We start from the raw sequence: 19986 nt of genomic DNA on the forward strand, positions 1-19986 counted from the left end.
CTGTCAGAGGACACCAAAATTGTAGACCTGCACCAGGCTGGGAAGACTGAATCTGCAATAGGTAAGCAGCTTGGTTTGAAGAAATCAACTGTGGGAGCAATTATTAGGAAATGGAAGACATACAAGACCACTGATAATCTCCCTCGATCTGGGGCTCCACGCAAGATCTCACCCCGTGGGGTCAAAATGATCACAAGAACGGTGAGCAAAAATCCCAGAACCACACGGGGGGACCTAGTGAATGACCTGCAGAGAGCTGGGACCAAAGTAACAAAGCCTACCATCAGTAACACACTATGCCGCCAGGGACTCAAATCCTGCAGTGCCAGACGTGTCCCCCTGCTTAAGCCAGTACATGTCCAGGCCCGTCTGAAGTTTGCTAGAGAGCATTTGGATGATCCAGAAGAAGATTGGGAGAATGTCATATGGTCAGATGAAACCAAAATATAACTTTTTGGTAAAAACTCAACTCGTCGTGTTTGGAGGACAAAGAGTGCTGAGTTGCATCCAAAGAACACCATACCTACTGTGAAGCATGGGGGTGGAAACATCATGCTTTGGGGCTGTTTTTCTGCAAAGGGACCAGGACGACTGATCCGTGTAAAGGAAAGAATGAATGGGGCCATGTATGAGATTTTGAGTGAAAACCTACTACCTACCTAATTTTGTCTGTCATAGTTGAAGTGTACCTATGATGACCCATCATTGCACCTGTACATAGCCCATCTGTAAATAGCCTACCCAACTACCTCATCACCATACTGTTATTTATGTTTTTGCTCCTTTGCACCCCAGGATCTCTACTAGAGGTCGACCGATTAATTAAAAGCCGATACCGATTAATGGGCAGATATAAAAAAATATATATTTGCAATACTGACAATTACAACAATACTGAATTAACACTTATTTTAACTTAATACAATATATCAATAAAATCAATTTAGCCTCAAATAAAATGAAACATGTTCAATTTGGTTTAAATAATACAAAAACAAAGTGTTGGAGAAGAAAGTAAAAGTGCAATATGTGCCATGTAAAAAAGCTAACGTTAAAGTTCCTTGCTCAGAACATGAGAACATATGAAAGCTGGTGGTTCCTTTTAACAGGATTCTTCAATATTCCCAGGTAAGAAGTTTTAGGTTGTAGTTACTATAGTATAGGACAATTTCTCTCTATACGATTTTTTATTTCATATACCTTTGACTATTGGATGTTCTTATAGGCACTTTAGTATTGCCAGTGTAACAGTATAGCTTCCGTCCCTCTCCTTGCCCCTTCCTGGGTTCGAACCAGGAACACATCAACAACAGCCATCCTCGAAGCATCGTTACCCATGCAGAGCAAAGGGAATAATTACTCCAAGTCTCAGAGCAAGTGATGTTTGAAACGCTATTAGCGTGCACCCCACTAACTAGCTAGCCATTTCACATCGTTTACACCAGCCTAATCTCGGGAGTTGATAGGCTTGAAGTCATAAACAGCTCAATGCTTGAAGCACAGCGAACAGCTGCTGGGGCGGCAGGGTAGCCTAGTGGTTAGAGCATTGGACTAGTAACCGGAAGGTTCAAACCCCCGAGCTGACAAGGTACAAATCTGTCGTTCTGCCCCTGAACTGTTCCTAGGCCGTCATTGAAAATAAGAATTTGTTCTTAACTGACTTGCCTCGTTAAATAAAGGTATAAAAAATCAAACGCACGAGTGCTGTTTGAATGAACGAGCCTGCTGTTTGAATGAACGAGCCTGCTGGAGCCTACCATCGCTCAGTCAGACTGCTCTATCAAATCATAGACTTAATTATAACATAATAACACACAGAAATACGGTAGAATAATAATATGGTAGAATCCGGAAACTATCATTTCGAAAACAAAACGTTTATTATTTCAGTGAAATACGGATAACTAACGAATAAGTCTAAATATTCCTGTTACATTGCACAACCCTCAATGTTATGTCATAATTACGTAAAATTCTGGCAAATTAGTTCGCAATGAGCCAGGCGGCCCAAACTGTTGCATATACCCTGACTCTGCGTGCAATGAACGCAAGAGAAGTGACACAATTTCCCTAGTTAAATATTGCCTGCTAACCTGGATTTCTTTTAAATAAATATATACTTCTGTGTATTGATTTTAAGAAAGGCATTGATGTTTATGTTTAGGTACATTCGTGCAACGATTGTGATTTTTTTCACAAATGCGCTTTTGTTATATCATCCTCCGTTTGGCGAAGTTGGCTGTCTTTGTGTTAGAGGAATTAAATTCCTCTATGTTTTAATACCCAATTAAAATGAATCACTCTGTCAATTCATAAGAGTTTGTAAGACCCTTATTTGTATAAAATGGGCAGAGACCAGTCTTTGAAATCAACCAACTGCGTTTATTCTCGTGAGTACTGCCCATGATACATTTTATCACCTGTTATAAACTGAAAATGACGTCAGCGTTTTCTAAACTGTTCTGTCTCTTCTTGACACTGGTACAAAGGCTGTATAGTTATCATGCCTTCCCACATCGTCTAGAGCCAAGGTCAACCTGTGTAGATAATTATTCTAGCCAGTCTGGCGATATAGTTAATTAATTTCTACCAAGGAACAGACAGTCATTGTTCTAATTCTTAATTATATTTACACACATTATATTCAGTACTAGGATTAAAAAGAAAATTCATACATATACAGTAACATAATAGTATTCTGATTAGTCAATCCTGATTGAAATGTATACATAATTAGTCATTATTGATAAAAATTCCCTTAACACTTTGTTAGGAACAAATAGTCTTCACACAATTCGCAACGAGCCAGGCGGCCCAAACTGCTGCATTATACCCTGACTCTGTTGTACAGAACGCAAGAGAAGTGACACAATTTCCCTAGTTAAAAGAAATTCATGTTAGCAGACAATATTAACTAAATATGCAGGTTTAAAAAAATATGTACTTCTGTGTATTGATTTTAAGAAAGGCATTGATGTTTATGGTTAGGTACACATTGGAGCAAGACAGTCCTTTTTCGAGAATACGCACCACATCGATTATATGCAACGCAGGACACGCTAGATAAACTAGTAATATCATCAACCATGTGTAGTTAACTAGTGATTATGATTGATTGATTGTTTTTTTTATAAGATACGTTTAATGATAGCTAGCAACTTAACTTTGCTACTGTCATGTACTGTCATGTTGTGTCTTGTCTCTGTCCTTTCCCTTCACCCTGTCTCCCTCTGCTGGTCGTTGTTAGGTTACCTTTTCTCCCCCGCTTTCCCCCAGCTGTTCCTTGTCTCCTCTTGACTACCTCGTCACCCCTTCTCCCACCTGTTCCCCTTTTCCCTCTGATTAGTCCCCTATATCTCTCTCTGTTTTTGTTCCTGTCCTTGTCGGATTCTTGTTTGTTGTGTTTCATGCCTGAACCAGACTGTCGTCATGTTTGCTGTAACCTTGTCTTGTCCTGTCGGAATCTGCCGGTCCGTCTGAGCCTACCTATGTTTGGTAATTAAAGAAGCTCTGTTTAAGTTAATTCGCTTTTGGGTCCTCATTCACGCACCGTAACAGAAGAATCCGACCAAGAATGGACCCAGCGACTTCGGATCCTCTCCACTCAGCCGTCGGGATCCAGGGAGCGATGCTAGGCAGACACGAGCAGGAAGTGTCTGCTGCTCGACATGCCGTTGAGACCCTGGCCACCCAAGTCTCCAACCTCACAGAACAGGTTCACCATCTCCGCCTCGATCCACCGGCCACTTCCAGGGCTTTCGAATCTCCGGAGCCCAGAATCAATAACCCGCCGTGTTACTCTGGGGAGCCCACTGAATGCCGCTCGTTCCTCACCCAGTGTGATATTGTGTTTTCTCTCCAGCCCAACACTTACTCCAGGAGCACTGCTCGTGTCGCCTACGTCATATCTCTCCTTATTGGACGGGCTCGTGAGTGGGGCACGGCAATCTGGGAGGCAAGGGCTGAGTGTACTAACCAGTATCAGGACTTTAAGGAGGAGATGATACGGGTTTTTGATCGATCTGTTTTTGGGGAGGAGGCTTCCAGGGCCCTGTCTTCCCTATGTCAAGGCAATCGATCCATAACAGACTACTCTATTGAGTTTCGCACTCTTGCTGTCTCCAGTGGCTGGAACGAGCCGGCCTTGCTCGCTCGTCTTCTGGAGGGTCTCCGCGCAGAGGTAAAGGATGAGATTCTCTCCCGGGAGGTTCCTTCCAGCGTGGATTCCTTGATTGAACTCGCTATTCGCATTGAGCGACGGGTTGATCTTCGTCACCGAGCTCGTGGAAAGGAGCTCGCGCTCTCCGTCGCTCCCCTCTCCGCATCACTACCATCTTCCTCTGCCGGCTCGGGTGCTGAGCCCATGCAGCTGGGAGGTATCCGCATCTCGACTAAGGAGAGGGAACGGAGAATCACCAACCGCCTCTGTCTCTATTGCGGTTCCGCTGGTCATTTTGTCACTTCATGTCCAGTAAAAGGCCAGAGCTCGTCAGTAAGCGGAGGGCTACTGGTGAGCGCTACTACTCCTGTCTCTCCTTCAAGATCCTGCACTACCTTGTCGGTCCATCTACGCTGGACCGGTTCGTCAGCTTCCTGCAGTGCCTTAATAGACTCTGGGGCGGAGGGCTGTTTTATGGACGAGACCTGGGCTCGGGAACATGACATTCCTCTCAGACAGTTAAAGGAGCCCACGGCCTTGTTCGCCCTGGATGGTAGTCCTCTCCCCAGGATTCAGCGTGAGACGCTACCTTTAACCCTCACTGTTTCTGGTAATCATAGTGAAACCATTTCTTTTTTAATTTTTCGTTCACCTTTTACACCTGTTGTTTTGGGCCATCCCTGGCTAGTTTGTCATAATCCTTCCATTAATTGGTCTAGTAATTCTATCCTCTCCTGGAACGTCTCTTGTCATGTGAAATGTTTAATGTCTGCTATCCCTCCTGTTTCCTCTGTCTCTTCTTCACAGGAGGAGCCTGGTGATTTGACAGGGGTGCCGGAGGAATATCACGATCTGCGCACGGTGTTCAGTCGGTCCAGGGCCACCTCTCTTCCTCCACACCGGTCGTATGATTGTAGTATTGATCTCCTTCCGGGAACCACCCCCCCCCCGGGGTAGACTATACTCTCTGTCGGCTCCCGAACGTAAGGCTCTCGAAGATTATTTGTCTGTAGCTCTTGACGCCGGTACCATAGTCCCCTCCTCCTCTCCCGCCGGAGCGGGGTTTTTTTTTGTCAAGAAGAAGGACGGGTCTCTGCGCCCCTGCATAGATTATCGAGGGCTGAATGACATAACAGTGAAGAATCGTTATCCGCTTCCTCTTATGTCTTCAGCCTTCGAGATCCTGCAGGGAGCCAGGTTTTTCACTAAGTTGGACCTTCGTAACGCTTACCATCTCGTGCGCATCAGGGAGGGGGACGAGTGGAAGACGGCGTTTAACACTCCGTTAGGGCACTTTGAATACCGGGTCCTTCCTTTCGGCCTCGCTAACGCTCCAGCTGTCTTTCAGGCATTAGTCAATGATGTCCTGAGAGACATGCTGAACATCTTTGTTTTCGTTTACCTTGACGATATCCTGATTTTTTCACCGTCACTCCAGATTCATGTTCAGCACGTTCGACGTGTCCTCCAGCGCCTTTTAGAGAATTGTCTTTTTGTGAAGGCTGAGAAGTGCACTTTTCATGCCTCCTCCGTCACATTTCTCGGTTCTGTTATTTCCGCTGAAGGCATTAAGATGGATCCCGCTAAGGTCCAAGCTGTCATTGATTGGCCCGTCCCTAAGTCACGCGTCGAGCTGCAGCGCTTTCTCGGCTTCGCGAACTTCTATCGTCGTTTCATCCGTAATTTCGGTCAGGTGGCAGCTCCTCTCACAGCCCTTACTTCTGTCAAGACGTGCTTTAAGTGGTCCGTTTCCGCCCAGGGAGCTTTTGATCTCCTCAAGAATCGTTTTACATCCGCTCCTATCCTTGTTACACCTGACGTCTCTAGACAGTTCGTTGTCGAGGTTGACGCGTCAGAGGTGGGCGTGGGAGCCATTCTTTCTCAGCGCTTCCTCTCTGACGACAAGGTCCACCCATGCGCGTATTTTTCTCATCGCCTGTCGCCGTCGGAACGTAACTATGATGTGGGTAACCGCGAACTGCTCGCCATCCGGTTAGCCCTAGGCGAATGGCGACAGTGGTTGGAGGGGGCGACCGTTCCTTTTGTCGTTTGGACTGACCATAGGAACCTTGAGTACATCCGTTCTGCCAAACGACTTAATGCGCGTCAGGCGCGTTGGGCGCTGTTTTTCGCTCGTTTCGAGTTCGTGATTTCTTATCGTCCGGGCTCTAAGAACACCAAGCCTGATGCTTTGTCTCGTCTCTTCAGTTCTTCAGTAGCCTCCACTGACCCCGAGGGGATTCTCCCTGAGGGGCGTGTTGTCGGGTTGACTGTCTGGGGAATTGAGAGGCAGGTAAAACAAGCGCTCACTCACACTCCGTCGCCGCGCGCTTGTCCTAGGAACCTTCTTTTCGTTCCCGTTCCTACTCGTCTGGCCGTTCTTCAGTGGGCTCACTCTGCCAAGTTAGCCGGCCACCCTGGCGTTCGGGGTACGCTTGCTTCCATTCGCCAGCGTTTTTGGTGGCCCACCCGGGAGCATGACACGCGTCGTTTCGTGGCTGCTTGTTCGGTCTGCGCGCAGACTAAGTCCGGTAACTCTCCTCCTGCCGGCCGTCTCAGGCCGCTTCCTATTCCCTCTCGACCGTGGTCTCACATCGCCTTAGATTTTGTCACCGGACTGCCTTCGTCAGCGGGGAAGACTGTTATTCTTACGGTTGTCGATAGGTTCTCTAAGGCGGCTCATTTCATTCCCCTTGCTAAGCTTCCTTCTGCTAAAGAGACGGCACAAATCATCATCGAGAATGTTTTCAGAATTCATGGCCTTCCGTCAGACGTCGTTTCGGACAGAGGTCCGCAATTCACGTCTCAATTTTGGAGGGAGTTTTGCCGTTTGATTGGGGCTTCCGTCAGTCTCTCTTCCGGCTTTCACCCCCAGTCTAACGGTCAAGCAGAACGGGCCAATCAGACTATTGGTCGCATCTTACGCAGTCTTTCTTTTCGCAACCCTGCGTCTTGGTCAGAACAGCTCCCCTGGGCAGAATACGCCCACAACTCGCTTCCTTCGTCTGCGACCGGGCTATCTCCTTTTCAGAGTAGCCTCGGGTACCAGCCTCCGCTGTTCTCATCTCAGTTCGCCGAGTCCAGCGTCCCCTCCGCTCAGGCTTTTGTCCAACGTTGCGAGCGCACCTGGAAGAGGGTCAGGTCTGCACTTTGCCGTTATAGGACGCAGACTGTGAGGGCTGCTAATAAGCGTAGAACTAAGAGTCCTAGATATTGTCGCGGTCAGAGAGTTTGGCTCTCCACTCAGAACCTTCCCCTTAAGACGGCTTCTCGCAAGTTGACCCCGCGGTTCATTGGTCCGTTCCGTATTTCTCGGGTCATTAATCCTGTCACAGTTCGACTTCTTCTTCCGCGATACCTTCGTCGCGTCCACCCGGTCTTCCATGTCTCCTGCATCAAGCCCGTCCTTCGCGCCCCCGCTCGTCTCCCCCCCCCCCCCCCATCCTTGTCGAGGGCGCACCCATCTACAGGGTCCGTAGAATTTTGGACATGCGTCCTCGGGGCCGTGGTCACCAGTACCTCGTAGATTGGGAGGGGTACGGTCCTGAGGAGAGGAGTTGGGTTCCCTCTCGGGACGTGCTGGACCGTGCGCTGATCGAGGATTTCCTCCGTTGCCGCCAGGTTTCCTCCTCGAGTGCGCCAGGAGGCGCTCGGTGAGTGGGGGGGTACTGTCATGTACTGTCATGTTGTGTCTTGTCTCTGTCCTTTCCCTTCACCCTGTCTCCCTCTGCTGGTCGTTGTTAGGTTACCTTTTCTCCCCCGCTTTCCCCCAGCTGTTCCTTGTCTCCTCTTGACTACCTCGTCACCCCTTCTCCCACCTGTTCCCCTTTTCCCTCTGATTAGTCCCCTATATCTCTCTCTGTTTTTGTTCCTGTCCTTGTCGGATTCTTGTTTGTTGTGTTTCATGCCTGAACCAGACTGTCGTCATGTTTGCTGTAACCTTGTCTTGTCCTGTCGGAATCTGCCGGTCCGTCTGAGCCTACCTATGTTTGGTAATTAAAGAAGCTCTGTTTAAGTTAATTCGCTTTTGGGTCCTCATTCACGCACCGTAACAGCTTCTTACTGCATTCGCGTAACAGGCAACCTCCTCGTGGAGTGCAATGTAATCAGGTGGTTGGAGCGTTGGACTAGTTAACTGTAAGGTTGCAAGATTGAATCCCCGAGCTGGCAAGGTAAAAATCTGTCATTCTGCCCCTGAACAAGGCAGTTAACCCACCGTTCCTAGGCCGTCATTGAAATTAAGAATGTGTTCTTAACTTACTTGCCTAGTTAAATAAAGGTGAAATAAAAAAAATAAAAAAATTGACTGTATGTTTGTTTATTCCATGTGTAACTCTGTTGTTTGTGTCGCACTTCTTTGCTCTATCTTGGCCATGTCGCAGTTGTAAATGAGAACTTGTTCTCAACTGACCTACCTGGTTAAATAAAGGTGAAATATATACAGTATATATCTTTTTAAATGTAGCCAAAGGTCTAACGTTAACTTACACAGCGTTGTTCAGGAAACCTAAACCCGTTGGTAAACCTTAAAACTTACCTTAAAAATATGATGCTTTCGCTAATCACAAAAAGAGCTTGTGGAGCTGTGGAAATATTCCCTCTTCTCCTTCTGTATGTTCTTCTTTTTCTTATGTATCTCGCAACCAAAGTTAATATTCTCTCTTCCTCGTCCTCGATTTGAAAAATCTGCCGCCAAACATCAAAATAAATGCTTCTTTCAACAAGAGTTGAAATGAGATGTCAATCAGCATCAAACTGCCAGTAGCGAATTACATTTTGGGGTGGCACCCGAAATTTTGGGGTGGCACTCTGGTTCAGCCCCTGGGTAGAAGCTGTTAAGGAGCCTTTTAGTCCTGGACTTGGTGCTCCGGTACCACTTGCCGTGCGGTAGCAGAGAAAACAGTCTCTGCCTCCACCTTTCCTCTGACACCGCCTATTATATACGCCCTGGATGGTAGGAAGCTTGGCCCCAGTGATGTACTTGGCCATACTCACTACCCTCTGTAGCGCCTTACAGTCAGATGCTGAGCAGTTGCCATACCAGGCGGTGAAGCTCTCGATGGTGCAGCTGTATAACTTTTTGAGGATCTGGGGACCCATGCCAAATCTTTTCATTTTCCTGAGGGGGAAAAGGTGTTGTCGTGCCCTCTTCATGACTGTCTTTGTGTGCTTGGACCATGATAGTTCATTGGTGATGTGGACACCAAGGAACTTGAAGCTCTCAACCTGCTCCACTACAGCCCCGTCTGTGTTAATGGGGGCCTGTTCGGCCCACCTTTTCCTGTAGTCTGATCAGCTCCTTTGTCTTGCTCACATTGAGGGAAAGGTCATTGTCCTGGCACCACACTGCCAGGTCTCTGACCTCCTCCCTATTGGCTGTCTCATCATTTTCGGTGATCAGGCCTACCACTGTTGTGTCATCAGAAAACTTAATGATTGTGTTGGAGTTGTGAACAGGGAGTACAAGAGGGGACTATGTACACACCCCCAAAGGGCCCCAGTGTTGAGGATCAGCGTTGCAGACGTGTTGGTGCCTACCCTTACCAGCTGGGGGCGCCCCATCAGGAAGTCCAGGATCCAGATGCAGAGGGAGGTGTTTAGTCCCATGGTCCTTAGCTTAGTGATGAGCTTTGTGGGCACTATGGTGTTGAACCTTGAGCTGTAGTCAATGAACAGCATTCTTACTTACATAGGTGTTCCCTTTGTCCAGGTGGGAAAGGGCAGTGTGGAGTGCAACTGAGATTGCATCATCTGTGGATCTGTTGGGGCGGTATGTGAATTGGAGTAGGTCCAGGGTATCCGGGAGGATGCTGTTGATATGAGCCATGACTAGCCTTTCCAAGCACTTCATGGCTACCAATGTGAGTGCTACGGGGCGGTAATCATTTAGGCAGGTTACCTTCGCTTCCTTGGGCACAGGGACTATGGGTGGTCTGCTTGAAACATGTAGGTATTACAGACTCGGTCAGGCAGAGGTTGAAAATGTCAGTGAAGACACTTGTCAGTTGGTCCGCGCATGCTTTGAGTTCACGTCCTGGTAATCAGTCTGGCCCTGTGGCTTTGTGAATGTTAACCTGTTTAAAGTTCGTGCTCACATTGGCTACCGAGAGCGGTATCACACAGTCGTCCAAAACAGCTGGTGCTCTCATGCATGCTCCAGTGTTGCTTATCTCGAAGCGAGCATAAAAGACATTTAGCTCGTCTGGTAGGCTCACGTCACAAGGCAGCTTGCGTCTGGGTTTCCCTTTGTAGTCCGTAATAGTTTTCAAGCTCGGCCACATCTGCCGAGCATCCTAGCCGGTGTAGTAGGATTCAATCTTAATCCTGAATTGACGCTGTGCTTGTTTGATGGTTCGTATGAGGGCATAGCGGGATTAGTGTCCCGCTCCTTGAAATCGGCAGCTCTAGTCTTTAGCTCAATGCGGATGTTGCCTGTAATCCATGGCTTCTGGTTGGGATATGTACGTAAAATCACTGAGGACGGCGTCATCGATGCACTTATTGATGAAGCCGATGGCTGAGGTGGTATACTCCTCAATGCCATTGGATGAATCCAGGAAAATATTCTAGTCTGTGCATGGAAAACAGTCAGCATCCGTGTCATCTGACCACTTCGGTATTGAGCGAGTCACTTGAGGTTCCTGCTTTAGTTTTTGCTTGTAAGCAGGAATCAGGACCAAATGGGGGGCGGGGAGAGCTTTGTATGCATCTCTGTGTGTGGAGAAAAGGTGGTCTAGAGTTTTTTTCCGCTCATGTGACATGCTAGTAGGAATGAGGTAAAACGGATTTAAGTTTGCCTGCATTAAAGTCCCCGGCCACTAGGAGCACCGCTTATGGATGAGCATTCTATTGTTTAATTATGGCCTTATAGAGTTGATCTTAATCTCTGTCCAACAATGTTACCAAGTTTCTCAACCCACAGAACCCCCATAAATGCTCTGTGGCACAATCCCAATACAACACACTAGGTTCATTCTCTGATCCTAATTATATGTTTGGATGGACAACATGTCACTTCTTACTGCAAAATAATTGTTTGGTTGAAGTGGTCATCATTATCATATATATCTATGGAAGGGGCTGAGGCCTACGAGCCTCCTAGGTTTTGTATTGAAGTCAATGTATCCAGAGGAGGACGGAAGCTAACCTTGACTAGAATACAATATATACAAACAAAGTGGGTAAAACAGTTCGTAAACATTATCAAAGTGACCAGTGTTCAATGACTATGTATATAGGGCTGCAGTCTCCAAGGTACAGGGTAGAGTACCGGGTGGTAGCTGGCTAGTAACAGTGGCTAAGTTCAGGGCAGGGTACTGGGTGGAGGCCAGCTAGTGGTGACAATTTAAAAGTCTGATGGCCTGGAGATAGAAGCTGTTTTTCAGTCTCTCTGTCCCAGCTTTGATGCACCTCTACTGTCTCCGCCTTCTAGATGGTAGCGGGGGGAGCAGGCCATGGCTCGTGTCGCTGAGGTCCTTGATGATCTTATATAAGGCCAAACTTGCCTTGAGGCCACAGGTACTGTATGTGATGTCGTAGTCAGATGCGCTTCCAAAGCAACCACAGAACAGGGAATCCAAAGCCCAAATAGTGTAAAAACAAACATTTATTTTCCATTTCATAGGCTATATTCCATCGATGAACAAAGTCAAAGCGATCAGATTTAAACTGTAAACGAAAGATAGACTCGTAGGAGATGTCTTAGTTGGAAGTTGTAGTGTAGCGGTCAATAAAATGGGAAGGTACCGCCAATACCTGAGGCCTAGTAGACCCATACTGCAAAAAAACTAAATAGGTAAAAGGAAGGGGAACATGGGAAAAAAGGGGTGTGTCCAGGAAATGCTCTATAATGATTTTAAGTACCCGTGATAATCATAATAGAAACACATGAGTTCTACAACCATTCTCCATAATTCATAATAAAATATTTATACTTATACTTATTCAATAATATATTTTTTATAAATTGAGCAAAACAATAACTATAGCACAAATAAAGAAAATTAGAATTTGGCTCCAACAATCTTCTTGGCCTACCTTTGACACCGGGTGCTGTAGCTGTCTTGGAGGACCATCGGTGTGCCCCCGGTGATGCATTGGGCTGACTGCACCGCCTGCAACCGCAGGGCTCTCCAGAGGCCGTACCAGGCGGTGATACAGTCTGACAGGATGCTCTCAATGGTGCATCTGTAGAAGTTTGTGAGGATCTTAGCGATCTCAGCCTCCTGAGGTTGAAGAGCCGCTGTAAGCGCCTTCTTCACCACATTGTCTTCACACTCTCCACTACGACCGCGTCAATGTGGACGTGGGGCGTGCTCCCTCTGCTGTCTCCTGAAGTCCACGGTCAGCTTCTTCATTTAGTTGACATTGAGGGAGAGATATTTTCCTGTCACCACTCCGCCAAGGCTCTCACCTCCTCCCTGTAGGCTGTCTCATCGTTGTTGGTAATCAGGTCTACCACTGTTGCGTCATCTGATGATTGAGTTGGAGACGTACGTGGCCACGTAGTCATGGGTGAACAGGGAGTGTAGGAGGAGGCCCAGCATGCACCCTTGTGAGGATCAGCCTACTTTCAACACCTGGGGTCAGCCAGTCAGGAAGTCCAGGACCCAGTTACACAGGGTGGGGTTCAGACCTAGGGCCCAGAGCTTAGTGATGATCTTGGAGGGCAATATGGTGTTGAGGGCTGAGCTGTAGTTGATACACAGCATTCTTACATTGGTATTCTTCTTGTCCAGATGGGATAGGGCAGTGTGCAGTGTGATGGCGAATGTGTCATCCATGGATCTGTTGGGATGGTATGCAAATTGTAGTGGGTCTAGGGTGCCGGGTAAGGTGGAGGTGATATGATCCTTAACTAGCCTTTCAAAGAACTTCATGATGACAGAAGTGAGTGCTAGTTTAGTAGCCTTCGCTTTCTTGGGTACAGGAACAATGGTGGACATCTTGAAGCAATTGGGACAGCAGACTGGGATAAGGAGAGATTGAACGGGTCTGCACATGCTCTGAGAACACGGCTTGGGATGTCGTCTGGGCCGGCAGCCTTGCGAGGGTTAGCACGCTTACATTTCCTACTCGCGTTGGCCACGGAGAACGAGAGCTCACAGTCCTCATGAGTGGTGGTGACCTGCATCGTCGGCCAGGGGAGCACAGTACACACATAAACACAGGCTGTCTGACTAACCCCTTTACTACTCAAACAAACATGTACACAGTGTTGTGTTCATTGTGTGTTAGTTCAGAGATGAAAACAACATTGGAAAAAGTATGGTGGGTACATAAGAGGCTGAAAAACAAACACAAGTGGGGTAGGAATTTGATGTCTTATAAAACTTGTGTACTAGAGTGATTTCAGTCTTTATTGTATAATCATTTATTGCATTTATATAGTGCCTTTCCTCCTACAGTAGGTGCTAAAAGTGCTTTACATAGTAAGGTGGCAAACTTACCTCTTCCATGACCAATGTGTAACAGCCACTTAGGAGGATGCATGGAAACCATTTTGCTTAAGAACACTCTCCCCACATCAGCTGTCATGGTGGAGAAATGAGGTGTGATATATGCCAATTTGGATGATTTGGTAGTCATGATTGAAAGGGGCCAGATTGGGAATTTGGCTAGGAAACCAAGGTTTAGAACATTACTCTTACGATAAGTGCCATGAGATTTTTTTAAAACCACAGGACACCCTTATAACATCTCATCTGAAAGATGACACCCTAGGCAGGGCAATATCCCCTTCACTATCCTGGGATCTCCTTAGACTAGAGGGAAGCATCATCTGCCAGCAGCATCTGGTCTCCCATCCAGGGACTGACCAGGACCAACCCTGCTTAGCTTTAGAGGCCGGCCAGCTGTAGGATGCAGGGTGGTATGGAAAGGATAGTCTTAAAGATTAGTTGGAGCTCATAGATGTCTCTCTCTTTCACTCTAGGTCGTTTGGTGTGGTACTGTGGGAGATGCTAACAGGAGAGGTGCCGTATAAAGACGTGGACTCCTCGGCCATCATCTGGGGAGTGGGCAACAACAGCTTGAACCTGCCCGTCCCAGAGAGCTGCCCAGATGGATTCAAAATACTGCTGCGACAGTGCTGGTGAAATAGAGGAATGGGAGAGAGGAAGGGAGGGGGAAAGGGGTGGGAGGTAGAGAAATGGAGAGATGGATGAAGGGAGGGAGTCGTGGAGGAAAGGCCATAAACATGCCTGTAACTGAGGAGGAGATAAACAAGAGCTACAAGAGTAGCTTTCATGAAAAAAAAAACGTTTTAAGTTACGAAGTGGTAGGCCACACAAGCTCACAGAACGGGACCGTCGAGTGCTGAAACACGTAGCACATAGACATCTGTCCTCGGTTGCAACACTCACTACCGAGTTCCAGCACAATACCTGTTCGTCGGGAGCTTCATGAAATGGGTTTATATGGCAGAGCAGCCGCACACAAGCCTAAGATCACCATGCACAAGGCCAAGTGGAGTGGAGTGGTGTAAAACTCATTGGACACTGGAGCAGTGGAAACGTGTTCTCTGGAGTGATGAAACACGCCATCTGGCAGTCCGGAAAATCTGGGTTTGGTGGATTCCAGGAGAACGCTACCTTCGCCAATGCAAAGTGCCAACTGTAAAGTTTGGTGGAGGAAAAATAATGGCCTGGGGCTGTTTTTCATGGTTCGGGCTAGGCCCCTTAGTTCCAGTAATGGAAAATCTTAACACTACAGCATGCAATGACATTCTAGACGATTCTGAGCTTCCAACTTTTTGGCAACAGTTTGGGGAAGGCCCTTTCCTGTTTAAGCATGACAATGCCCTTGTGCACCAAGCGAGGTCCATATAGAAATGGTTTGTCGAGATTGGTGTGGAAGAACTTGGCGCCTGCACGGAGCCCTGACCTTGGGATGAATTGGAACGCCAACTGCGAGCCAGGCCTAATCACCCAACATCAGTGCCCGACCTCACAAATGCTCTTGTGGCTGAATGCAAGTCCCTGCAGCAATGTTTCAACATCTAGTGGAAAGCCTTCCCAGAAGAGTGGAGGCTGTTATAGCAGCAAAGGGGGGACCGACTCCATATTAAATGCCCATCATTTTGGAATGAGATGTTCGACGAGCAGGTGTTCACATACTTCTTTTGGTCTTTTAGTTGTCAATCTAGCTCTTTTTGCCCACAGCGGTTCAACTCTACGATTGAAATCCTGATGTAGAGGCACCTCTATGTCTGTGGTCTCCAACAGGTCAATCGCAAGCTACCTGCACACACATCTAATTCTGAAAGGGAAAGCATACCTGTGAGATGGGTGGTAGTAGTTGTTATACAGTACCCAAGACAAATCTGTGAGTAATTTGACCATTGGAAAAAAAGCTACTGGGTAAATACTGCAATGCGGGTTGGATTGAATTGAGCCCCTAATCTTCATTTTTCACAGTGACGATAGCACTTTTCTTCCCAAAACAATACAGAGTCCACAATAAATAAATAACTGCATGGGGAATTTGAACTGGCAAGTGGCAATTAATGTCAGGAACTTGGCATATTACCACGGTGAGATAACTATCCAGAGCCATATTTGCTTGCGATGCACACCATTTTATTATCAGAGCATGCCAGTGGACTTCTGGTAAGTATGCTAGTGAGAAATTGTTGGGGTCAGGTATAACTACATTTACCCACCCCCAAAATTAGTATTTATGAGCAATTCTCCCCACCCACAACTTCTCACCTGAATGCGTTTTTATTTTTTTGAAGGGGTTGGACAAAGGCTGAAATTGGGGTTGAGAGTTACCCTTTAAAAGGTAGAAGTAGACATGTTCTAATGTTGTTTTTTTCTGCTCCCAGGAGCTGTAAGCCCAGGAACAGACCTTCTTTCCGTCAGATCCTCCTACATCTGGATATCGCTTCAGCTGACCTGCTGTCTACCCCACAGGAGACATACTTCAAATCTCAGGTAAAGTAGAGCCCAGCAGAGTACAGCTCTCTAACCCTAACCCCACAAGAGACGTACTTACAATATCAGGTACATAAATAAATGAAACACTAGAATGGACATTGGCATGCCGGCAACATTACTACAGGACGGCCATTTAGAAATTAAACTTTCATGGTACAGTAATTTCATGGTACAGTAATTTTGAATTTTGTCCACAAATGTACCCACATTTCTATTATATGTAAATAGTTTATGATTAGTGAATTCCATAATATAATTATTTTGTTAGACACTTCTCCCTATTAGCTGAAATTGTATTTTTTCAAAGCCATTTGAGCTGTCGTGACAGCTGTTAGAGGCAAGTGCTGCTAGGCAACCCCCTGAACTTGCCCAGAGAGGCCCTGGCTAAAGCCAGTGTGAAAGACTTGCTAGCAAACTTTTGTGCCTTCGGAAAGTATTCAGGACCTATTGACTTGTTCCACATTTTGTTACCACCTTACTCTAAAATGGATAAACATTTTGAAATCCCCAGCAATCTACACACAATACCCCATAATGACAAAGCGAAAACAGGTTTTTAGACATTTTTGCAAATGTAAAAATTAAAAAGGTACACACCTGTCTATATATGGTCCCGCAGTTGACAGTGCATCTCAGAGAAAAAACCAAGCCATGAAGTCGAAGGAATTGTCTGTAGAGCTACAAGACAGGATTGTGTCGAGGCACAGATGTGTCTGCAGCATTGAAGGTCCCCAAGAACACAGTGGCCTCCATCATTCTTAAATGGATTTGGAACCACTAAGACTCTTCCTAGAGCTGGCCGCCCAGCCAAACGGAGCAATCGGGGGAGAAGGGCCTTGGTCAGGGAGGTGACCAAGAACCCAATGGTCACTCTGACAGAGCTCCAGAGTTCCTCTGTCGAGATGGGAGAGCCTTCCAGAAGTATGGCCATCTCTGCAGCTTTCCACCAATCAGGCCTTTATGGTGGAGTGGGCAGATTGAAGCCACTCCTCAGGAAAAGGCACATGACAGCCTGCTTGGAGTTTGCCAAAAGGTACCTAAAGGACTCTCAGAAACACAATTCTCTGGTTTGATAAACCAAGATTGAACTTTTTGGGCTGAATGCCAAATGTCTCGTCTGGAGGAAACCTGGCACCATCCCTATGGTGAAGCATGGTGGTGGCAGCATCATGCTGTGGGGATGTTTTTCAGCGTCAGGGCCTGGGAGAATAGTCAGGATCGGGGAAAAGATGAACGGAGCAAATTGTAGAGATCCTAAATGAAAATCTGCTCCAGAGCGCTTAGAACCTCAGACTGGGGCGAAGTTTCACCTTCCAACAGGACAACGACCCTAAGCACACAGCCAAACCAACGCAGGAGTGGCTTCGGGACAAGTCTCTGAATGTCCTTGAGTGGCTCAGCCAGAGCCTGGACTTGAACTCGATCGAACATCTCTGGAGAGACCTGAAAATAGCTGTGCAGCAACACTCCCCGTCCAACCTGACAGAGCTTGAAAGGATCTGAATACTTATGTAAATGTGATTAAAAAAAATATTTGTATAAATTAGCAAACATTTCTAAAAGACTGTTTTTGCTTTGTCGTTATGGGTTATTGTGTGTAAATTGATGAAAACAAACTATTTAATCGATTTTAGATTAAGGCTGCAACCTAACAAAATGTGGAACAAGTCAATGGGTCTGAATATTTTCCGAAGGCACTTATTAACTAAATAAATACTGCACTCTGACCAACAAAACTTACAGTGAGGCAAAAAAGTATTTAGTCAGCCACCAATTGTGCAAGTTCTCCCACTTAAAAAGATGAGAGAGACCTGTAATTTTCATCATAGGTACACTTCAACGATGACCTTGAAATGCTTCTTACGAAGCCACTCTTTCGTTGCCCGGGCGGTGTGTTTGGGATCATTGTCATGCTGAAAGACCCAGCCATCTTCAATGCCCTTGCTGATGAAAGGAGGTTTTCACTCAAAATCTCACAATACATGGCCCCATTCACTCTTTCCTTTACACGGATCAGTCGTCCTGGTCCCTTTGCAGAAAAACAGCCCCAAAGCATGATGTTTCCACCCCCATGCTTCACAGTAGGTATGGTGTTCTTTGGATGCAACTCAGCACTCTTTGTCCTCCAAACACGACGAGTTGAGTTTTTACCAAAAAGTTATATTTTGGTTTCATCTGACCATATGATATTCTCCCAATCTTCTTCTGGATCATCCAAATGCTCTCTAGCAAACTTCAGACGGGCCTGGACATGTACTGGCTTAAGCAGGGGGACACGTCTAGCATTGCAGTATTTGAGTCCCTGGTGGCGTAGTGTGTTACTGATGGTAGGCTTTGTTACTTTGGTCCCAGCTCTCTGCAGGTCATTCACTATGTCCCCCCGTGTGGTTCTGGGTTTTTTGCTCACCGTTCTTGTGATCATTTTGATCCCACGGGGTGAGATCTTGCGTGGAGCCCCAGATCGAGGGAGATTATCAGTTGTCTTGTATGTCTTCCATTTCCTAATAATTGCTCCCACAGTTGATTTCTTCAAACCAAGCTGCTTACCTATTGCAGATTCAGTCTTCCCAGCCTGGTGCAGGTCTACAATTTTGTTTCTGATGTCCTTTGACAGCTCTTTGGTCTTGGCCATAGTGGAGTTTGGAGTGTGACTGTTTGAAGTTGTGGACAGGTGTCTTTTATACTGATAACAAGTTCAAACAGGTGCCATTAATACAGGTAACGAGTGGAGGACAGAGGAGCCTCTTAAAGAAGAAGTTACAGGTCCGTGAGAGCCAGAAATCTTGCTTGTTTGTAGGTGACCAAACACTTATTTTCCACCATAATTTGCAAATAAATTCATTAAAAATCCTACAATGTGATTTTTCTGGATTTTTCTTTCTCATTTTGTCTGTCATAGTTGAAGTGTACCTATGATGAAAAAAAATTACAGGCCTCTATCATCTTTTTAAGTGGGAGAACTTGCACAATTGGTGGCTGACTAAATACTTTTTTGCCCCACTGTAATTTCTAGATTCATGTAGTTGTATTGGCAAGTAATTCAAGTTCTGAAATAACTTTTTAATTCTTTATAAACGCCCATGCGAGTAGAAATCCAATTTTTAGAGTTGAAAGACAATGGCCAGAGCTTACCCATGATGTTGCACGATTTACATCAATAAGTCACCCTTTTAGTCAACGTATGATATATTTGGACAAATCCGAACTGCCCATTTATTGCAAATCCAATTCAATGTTGTGTTTTCCTATGAGATGAAGTACAAATCATTTTTTGCCTACGTTTTGCTTCAGGGCTGGGTTTTATTTAAATGTTACCACCCACAAGCATGGCCTGAATGTTTAAAACATTAATTAGAAACACATTCAAAGTTATTCCTCTTCACGACTGAGCCAAACATCCTTTCGACGTCCACTTGCTATTGCTGCTGTTTTAAACAGCTATTTTGCACTCTGTATCTATATATCAATCTGTCTATTTGTCTAAATCCATTTGTTTGTTTGTAGTTTTGTCCAAGTTTATCTGTCTCACTTCTGTATCTCTTTGTCTTTTTGTAGCTTTATACGTTTGTCTGTCTGTCCAATTGTGCAATGCCCCGCAGCTACGGTGCGTGCAGGGTTGCTGGTTGAAACATCAAAGACTGGAGTTTGTATGAGTTGCCCTCTCCATCCTCATGTTTACTGCCAGTGGATGACTTTCCTCAGCTTTGAAGAGTCGTAAAGAAACTGTACGTGTGTCAGTCTGCAATGTGTATATTGTTGATGATTAGTTACAGGAGAAACGAGACCAAGATGAGACTCTGGACAAGGCGGCTACGGTATATTAAAGGCCGTTTATTCAAGCGTAATGATATCTGGCAAAACGTGCTGCACGGCTCCCATTCGTCCAGC

At 46.1% G+C, this 19986-nt stretch overlaps 1 pseudogene; it reads left to right on the forward strand.

The window, feature by feature from the left end:
- The window catches only part of LOC110527683, a 65722-nt pseudogene that overhangs the window by 20627 nt on the left and 25109 nt on the right, over positions 1-19986 (forward strand).

Source organism: Oncorhynchus mykiss, chromosome 7 (genome assembly GCF_013265735.2).
Source record: "Oncorhynchus mykiss isolate Arlee chromosome 7, USDA_OmykA_1.1, whole genome shotgun sequence".
Lineage (NCBI taxonomy): Eukaryota > Metazoa > Chordata > Actinopteri > Salmoniformes > Salmonidae > Oncorhynchus > Oncorhynchus mykiss.